Source organism: Vombatus ursinus, unplaced genomic scaffold (assembly GCF_900497805.2).
Source record: "Vombatus ursinus unplaced genomic scaffold, bare-nosed wombat genome assembly UNPS02014768.1, whole genome shotgun sequence".
Lineage (NCBI taxonomy): Eukaryota > Metazoa > Chordata > Mammalia > Diprotodontia > Vombatidae > Vombatus > Vombatus ursinus.
Window position 1 is genome coordinate 11,344,602 of NW_020954546.1, and position 7,249 is coordinate 11,351,850.

The 7,249-nt window shown below is 51.2% G+C and overlaps 2 protein-coding genes across 3 annotated transcripts in view; both read left to right on the plus strand.

Moving 5' to 3' along the window:
* The window catches only part of PRKRIP1 (PRKR interacting protein 1), a 36,955-nt gene that overhangs the window by 26,276 nt on the left and 3,430 nt on the right, over positions 1–7,249 (plus strand). The gene's annotated exons all lie outside the window — the stretch shown is intronic.
* The window catches only part of ORAI2 (ORAI calcium release-activated calcium modulator 2), a 10,245-nt gene continuing 9,764 nt past the window's right edge, over positions 6,769–7,249 (plus strand). The window contains exon 1 of one of the 2 annotated variants that reach the window (XM_027861736.1): positions 6,769–6,812. The gene's annotated coding sequence lies outside the window, so the exon portion shown is untranslated. Of the gene's footprint in view, positions 6,813–7,044; positions 7,135–7,249 lie in introns of those variants that run through there. The other variant, XM_027861738.1, reaches the window with a different exon arrangement.

Consider the following 7,249-nt stretch of genomic DNA (forward strand, 5'->3'; position numbering starts at 1 on the left):
GTGTGTGTGTGTGTGTGTGTGTGTGTGTGTGTGTGTGTGTGTGTGTGGAATCCAGGAGGACTTGGGGGATGGGGGATCCCAGGGTTGTTGGGCTCTGAAGGCTTTTTAGAAAATGGTTCCCATTGGAAAAAGAATAACACAGTAGATGGAGGTGAGCAGATTCATCTGAAGACCTGGAGCACTATGATGGTGGCCTTTGAAAAAGGTCCCCCCTGCCTCAGCAGGTGAAGAAGGTGCCAGGGACCAGCAGCTGCAGCCAGGACCCAGCTGGGGGACCCGGACTGGAGGGAGGGAGCATCAGGGATGGAGAAAACCAGAGCCCAAAAGGTCAGGGCCGAGGGCTGGCTGGAGGTTCCATCTGTAAACAGCATGAAGGAAACATTCTGTTACTGGGCTGGACTGGGGGAACAGCCAGTGGGAGAAAAGGGCAAAGAGTCTGTCTTCTCCTTCCTTAGGAGAGTAGACACTGGCCTGAGTGCACGCAGGGCATCTGGTAGGATTTATGGGCAGGCGGGGGAGGGGCAGCCATTTTGTCCCTGGGACTGCTTTGTTCTTTTCCCAAGAAACCAGAACAGAACTGACCACAGCACTTTGCAGGACGTCCCCTGGCCAGCGTTTAGAAACTCATTTTCCTCTCGTCATGGTCCATTTTTTGGTCTGGTTTTTTTTTTCTGCTGCATGCTCCCTTTAAAAACCACACAAATGAATGAAAACTTGTTTTTCCTGCGTCTGCTGCAGGCTTTGCTAACCTGAGCTTGTTCTGCGGCTGCCCACCATCCTCACTCAGTAAGCTTTCATTAAGCCTTCCTGTGTGCTGGGCCTTGGTACTGTGCTGGGTAACATTCAGGGCCCTGCGAAGATATGACCGTCTTAGACCTACTTTGGTCCTTGGGAACTACCCCAGTTTCCTTGCCTTTTGGTCTCCTACACAGACACAGACAGAGGACAAGCACTCTGACCCCTCCATGGCCAGACAGGAAAACGTGTTTCCAAAAGATTTTTTGCTGTGTCAGGCGGGTCAATAGGGTTTTTTAAATCAGGCTCAATCGCCTCTTGAAGGGAGTTGCCATACGGACGAGAAGAATGACGAGAAGAGTGCTGATTCCCGGGGAAGTCCTGACTCAAAAGAAATTAGAATAATGTCATCCAGAGGCTAGGGGTGTGGTCAAGTCTGGATTACTGCTTGCCTGCACAAAGGGAGGGCCTGGCCTGGGCCCCATGCCCTGCTGCATCTCAACTATTCACAAAAGTCAGATCTTTGTGCACCTTTGGGAAGGGCTCACTGGGCAAAGAACACCCCCCCCCATTGCTGCTTTTCCCCAGCATTAAAGTTCTGTTGCCCCAGGGTGGCACCCTAGTGTCCTGACGTCAGCCAGCTGGCAAGTTTGGTGATATTTGAAAACTGTTGAGACACTGAAAATAAGAAAACCCTCACCTGAGTTTATGCTTTGTTTTTGCAGATCCGTTTTCCTGGTTCTGATGTTTCTCTTTGAAAAACTAAAATTTCTGAATCCTCTTCTGGGGGGTGGGGGGAGCGGCGGGATAGACTCCTACAAAGGATGCCCCATTCCGTTTCCACACTGCCTCAGCTCCAGGCCTTGAGGATCAGCCTGAAGCCACCCACCCAGGCTGGACAGCAATTTCTTTCATGCTTCTCTCAGAAAAGGCTCCATCCCATTCGACTGTTTCTGTAGACCACTGGTTCTCAACATATAGTCCAAAATGCTTGAGACCCTTCCAGGGGGGTCCATGAGGTCAAAACTATTTTTCTAACATAAGCTGTTTTAAGTTCTAGTATGGTAAACACTGACAGCTCTGATGATGTGAACTAGAGCTCTTTGGGGTCCTCGATTCTGAAGCGTGTCAGGGGGTCCTGTGACCTGCTGCCTCAGACCCACGTGTGGTTAATTGTGTTCACTGAGAAACTTGTTAGGAGGCAGTCATGACTTCTGTGTGTGACATATGCTCACAGTTCTGCCTTCAGTGCTTTCGTTATCTGCACAATTATTGTTCCTTTTTACTTAGGACAGGAAGTCCCTGTTTGTTTTTCCATCGCTTGCTCAATGTAGATGTTTAGAAAAGTGTGTACATGTGGCCAGGCAGCATTTGGATTGGCTCCATCTGTTAAATTGTTTCTTAACTATTAACTTGAGGGAAGCACTGTAATCTCTCTTCCCATAGCAGCTTAGGTTGAGAGGGAATGAAGCCCTTCCCCCACAACCGCCACCCCCTCCAGTTAGCCCAAGAGGCCGCCATCTCAGAAATGAGTTAGAAGGTTGTCCAACAGGGAGTGGCCTTGACCGGGGATCAGTACATTATGGTGCTGCCTTGAGCTCAGCCACAATTTCTTCTCTGTCCCCAGTTCTGTGACCTCTGTCTTTCTGCCAAAGAGGTTTCAGGATTCCTGAGCCATCTCTGTTCCCTCGGGGCCTTCAGTGGAGGGACTGAGAAGGTACAAGGCCAAGGAGTTGGTTGACTGCTTCCCTGGGTCTGGTTTCTGAACCCTCCCCGAACCCTTAAGTCAAAAGTTCAAATGCCACCCTGTCCCCATCACCCTTAGCTAATGTGGTTCCCAGTAACTAGAAACCTCACCAATCACATCAGCTAGAAACTACCAGCAACCCTGTGTAATAGGCAGGGTGGATATTTTTATGCCCATCTTGGAGAAACCCCATTAAAGGCCTCTAATAGCACATCATGTTCTTGGTTTTCAAAGGCTATGCCTTCAGGTTCAGTAAAGCTGGAAAGGCTGAGTTCGGTCCCATTAATGGACCATGTATGGATGTGTGTGTGTCGTCCAAAGGCCAGGCTAGCTCCATTCCAAGAGGCTCATAATAAGGTTATCTACAGAGTGATTACTTGTTCAGCCTCTTGTACTGAGGGTTGCCATCTGAAAAGGTGGAGGGACTGCCCATATCCACAAAATCACAGGTCCTTGAAATAGCGTGCTAATTCATAGAATCTCAGGTGTTGGGGTGGACTCCCCTGGCCATCCGGCTTTCTCCCCATCGTCTCCAAGACATACTCTTAACTTTGTCTAAATCTACAAATATTTATTAAGCACCTTAGGTACTGGGGATTCCCAGGCAAAAATGGAGACCCACAAAGTAAATGCTGGGAAACTTGGGGGTGGGAGGAGTGTCATCAACGGCTGGGGGCATCTGGAAAGACTGGATGGGGTGGGGGAGCCAGGGGCCTCAAAAGTAGAGAGCATGGGAAAGTGCCTGCCAGGCCTGTGCAAAGACACAGAGCAGAAACAAAGCTGTTTTGTGTGAGGGCAACCAGAAGGCCAGGCTGACAGGAAGGTTGACTGTTGGTGGGGAGGAATAAAGTTTAATTGTCTAGAAAGGTTATGAAGGTTTGAAATGCCAGCAGAGGCCCGCACTGGTAATTTGTGAATTCATTTTCCTCAGGCAAATCAAATGGGAGAATTCAATACAAAAAAGCTTTTTTAATTGTACTGGGAAAAGAGTTTTATTAAATGGAGGAAACAGCTCAGGTTTTCAGGAGTAGGCTCTGAGTTTCTGATTGTTTACTATTATGGATGCCTTTTGTTTTTACATCAGGGATTTCCAGATATACCCTCTGTCCAGCCTTATCCCCAGAAGAGCCCCAAGTCTGCCAGTCTATGCAACATCCCACACCCATAGTCCTCCTCCTCTGAAAGAAATAAAGGAGGTCAATTTCCCCATCAGTTCCTCCAGAGACAAGATTAGCCATCTTAGTCATACTGCTTTGGCTTCCCTTCACTGTTTTCATTTAAATAAAATTGTGTGACCTTAAGCCCATGATGAAACTAGGGCAGTGATTCAGATGTCTTCTTTCTGTTGTCCAGTGACTTCATATAACTACCTACTTACCATTTTCCTTGCTCTAGCCCCCCACCCCACCCCTACATAGGGAGAGGGGGACTCTGCCCTCTCCTGTACTCAGGTCTTTTGTCCAAGAAGACTGCAAAGCTACTCCTTAGGGCAGTTGTCTGGGTGAGAAAGCAGTCGGACAGCTTTTTAAAGCGGGAGCCTATGTGGCTTAGATGGCCCCTGTCTGCCTTCCCCAGGAATGCTGCGGGCCATGGAAATGAAGGCATGACATCTCTCCCTTGCCAGCTGTCACACAGGCGGGGAGCGACTGGAATGGAAATTTCCTTTAATTCAGACAAATGTGTCACATTGCAGTGCTCTGACAGCTTATGTAGGGCATGCAGCCCAGCACAGTGTTGGAGAAATACTTTTTTTTTTTTTTTAGTTGATTGGTCTTGTACATCCATCACTACTGCCCTTAGTGAATTATTCATGTGTCCTTCCTGAAAAGAACAGTGTTGCCCATCTCACAGTTACAAAATTGAAGCACATTCATTAGAAGAAGGCAAAGGTGGCTGAAGCAGCCTGCATTGAGAAAGGTGGGGTGTGAACGTTTGACAATCCCAACCCAGATACTCCTTGCTGCTGCTTCTATCCAGTTTCATTGTTTCAATTGTGTCTGACTCCTCATTGGGGTTTTCTTGGCAAAGATACTGGAGTGGTTTGCATTTCCTTCCCTTCTCCAGCTCACTTGACGGATGAGGAAACTGAGGCAAATGGGATGAAGTGACTTGCCCAGGGTCACACAGTTATTAAGTGTCTGAAGCTGGCTTTGAACTCAGGCCTTCCTAATTCCAAGCCTGGCGCTCTATCCACTGCAGCGCCACCTAGCTGCCCTTTTTATAACCAGTTACTTTGCAACAAAACATGAGCTTCTGGAGAACAGCATTATCTTTAATATCCCCAACACGTAGCACAAAGCTTGACCCGTAGTAGGTAGCTTCATTAATTAAGTGCTTGTTAAATGGAAATTGTGTACTATGGCATTTTAAAATACACAGGAATAGCGACTTTCTTCTTGGTTTGGGAAAGCTAATAAACTATTGGTGGCTTTGTAGACTTCCACATTGTTAAGAGAGGAGGAGGGTGGGAAGACGATACAGAGAATACTGGGCACACAGGTTTTATTGGATCTGCATTGGAGAGAGACTTTGGTTTTGCAGATGGAAAAGTCCTGATTTTCACAACAGTCTTGCAGTCAATATAATTTTAACTGGTTATTTCACCAAATATATAAAATGGGGGGGGAGTTATAAAAGCATTTACATGGGCCTACTATGTTCAGGGCACTGTGCAAATATCTCATTTGATGCTGACAACAACCCTTCGAAGGAGGTGCTGTTATTATCCTCATTTTACAGATGAGAAAACAGGTTTAGTGACTTAACCCAAGGTCACATAGCCAATAAGTGTCTTCGGTTATTTTCAAACTCGGGTCTTTTTAACGACAAACCCAGCTCTCTATCCACTAGTGAAATCGGGCTTCATGATTGTAACCTGTGTTTGTACAGAAGCGAGGGTTTGCCAGTTATGTGTAACTGTTTTCGAAGCGTTTAACACTGCAGGCCCCGTCTGCGGAAAGGGAACTGAATTCAGCCAGAGGGCAGAACATTTTTTGGTAGGAAGGCGATTTCAGGATGTCGAGAATGTTGGGTTTTGTATTTTTTCCAGGACGCCGAGCCCTCCCCTGGTCCCCACTGTTACTGGGTGTAGCTCTAGAAATGCCATGAACGGTAATGAGACAGGCAAAGGGAAAGGCGCAGACCAAGCAATCCTTGTCTGCTCATCAGTACTTAGAAAAATCGCTAAGGAAATTGAGACAGTAAACAGTTAAGCTGCAGATTACAAAACCAACCACAAGAACTGTCAGGAGCTCTACATTGTATCTCGTCTATCTGGCCCCGGCGGAAATCCTTCGGGTCGTGGCCTGGGGGAGAAGAGCGGACGCGTGGGCCCTGGGGGGCCTCGCCCTGGAACCGCGTTCGAGGCTGGGTTGCGGGGAACTCAAGAGCACCGTGCACTTTGGGTCCTTGCCTTCCAAGAGTTGCCCTTGGAAGTGGGCTCCGAACTCCCTCGTCGGTCCCGGGTTTGAGCTCAGCTTTGTCGTCAGACTGTGCGTCGGGGGAGAGGGGAAAGTGTGTGTGGGGGGGGGGGGGGGGTTGGTCAAGGGGAGGTGCCCGGGTGGAAAGAGGCTTGGTCTGCAAAAAAAGCCTTACTCGTAGATTTCTCATCCTGGGCAGGGGTTGGACTAAAATGCCAGGAGGGGAGGGGGGGATCCCAGAGGGCATCTGTGGATGACACTGAGGATCGACGGCTTTACTGGGAGAGCCTCAACCCAGTTCCCTAATTTTACAGGCGAAGAAACTGAGTCACTTAGGTCTACATTAGTAGAACTACATTGGTAGTTCGTTTTGGAAGCGGCATTCGAACCCAGGTCTTCTGATGCTCTTTCCACCGTCCCTACGGCAGACGCACGCAGGGAGATGGGCGAGCAGAGACCAAGACCTAGGGAGATCTCTGCAAAGCGCTTGCCCCAGTCCGTGCCCGGCACATAGTAGGGTCTCAATAAATGGTTGACGTAGAAAGCGCTGCACAGATGCCGGCGGTGGTTTATCACACGCAAGCACACCCACGCACGCGGACATCCGCGGCGAGCGCTCTGCGCACCTTCCAGCGCTGCCCCTACTGACTGCGGCCCCGCCCCCGCCCGGGGATCACGTGACCGCTCTTCACCCTGGGGGCCCCCCAGCCTGCCACCCCACGTGACCGCGGCCGTCGTTGTCCTGGTAGCGGCTGCGTCGGGGGCGGGGGAAGTGGAGGAGGCGGTGAGAGAGGGAGGAGGAGGAGGAGGGGGAGGAGGAGGAGGCAGGGAGCGGGAGGAGGGAGAGCAGAGCCGCGCCCCGGCCGCCGCCGCCTGCAGCGAGCCGGAGCCGAGGGCGGGGCGGCCTCTCGGTGAGTACGGGGGCGCGGGGGGGGGGGGGGGGTGCGGGCCCCGCGCGGGGGGGGGGGGGGGGGGGGGGGGGGGGGGGCCGGGGAACCCCCGCGGAGACGCGGCGCATCACCCCATCCGCACCGAGAAGACTCCCCGAGACAAGGGGTACCCCGCGGTGATGGGGGACACTGAAGGATGATGAGGACCAGCTCCGAAAGCCGGCTGGAGGAGGGGGACGTGGGAGGGGCTGAGGAAGACCCCCTATAGGGAGGATCGTGGGGTCCCGGGGGCGCCCGCAGCCGCCAGAACCCCCCACCTGGACCACCAGCCACGGAGAGTTCGGTGCGCAGAGCCTGCTGTGGGAGCCTTGGTGTGGGGGGCCGGGGGCCGGCAGGGACTCCACGTGGAAGTCTGCATCGAGGCGTGGGCTGGAGAGTGTGTGTGTGTGTGTGTGTGT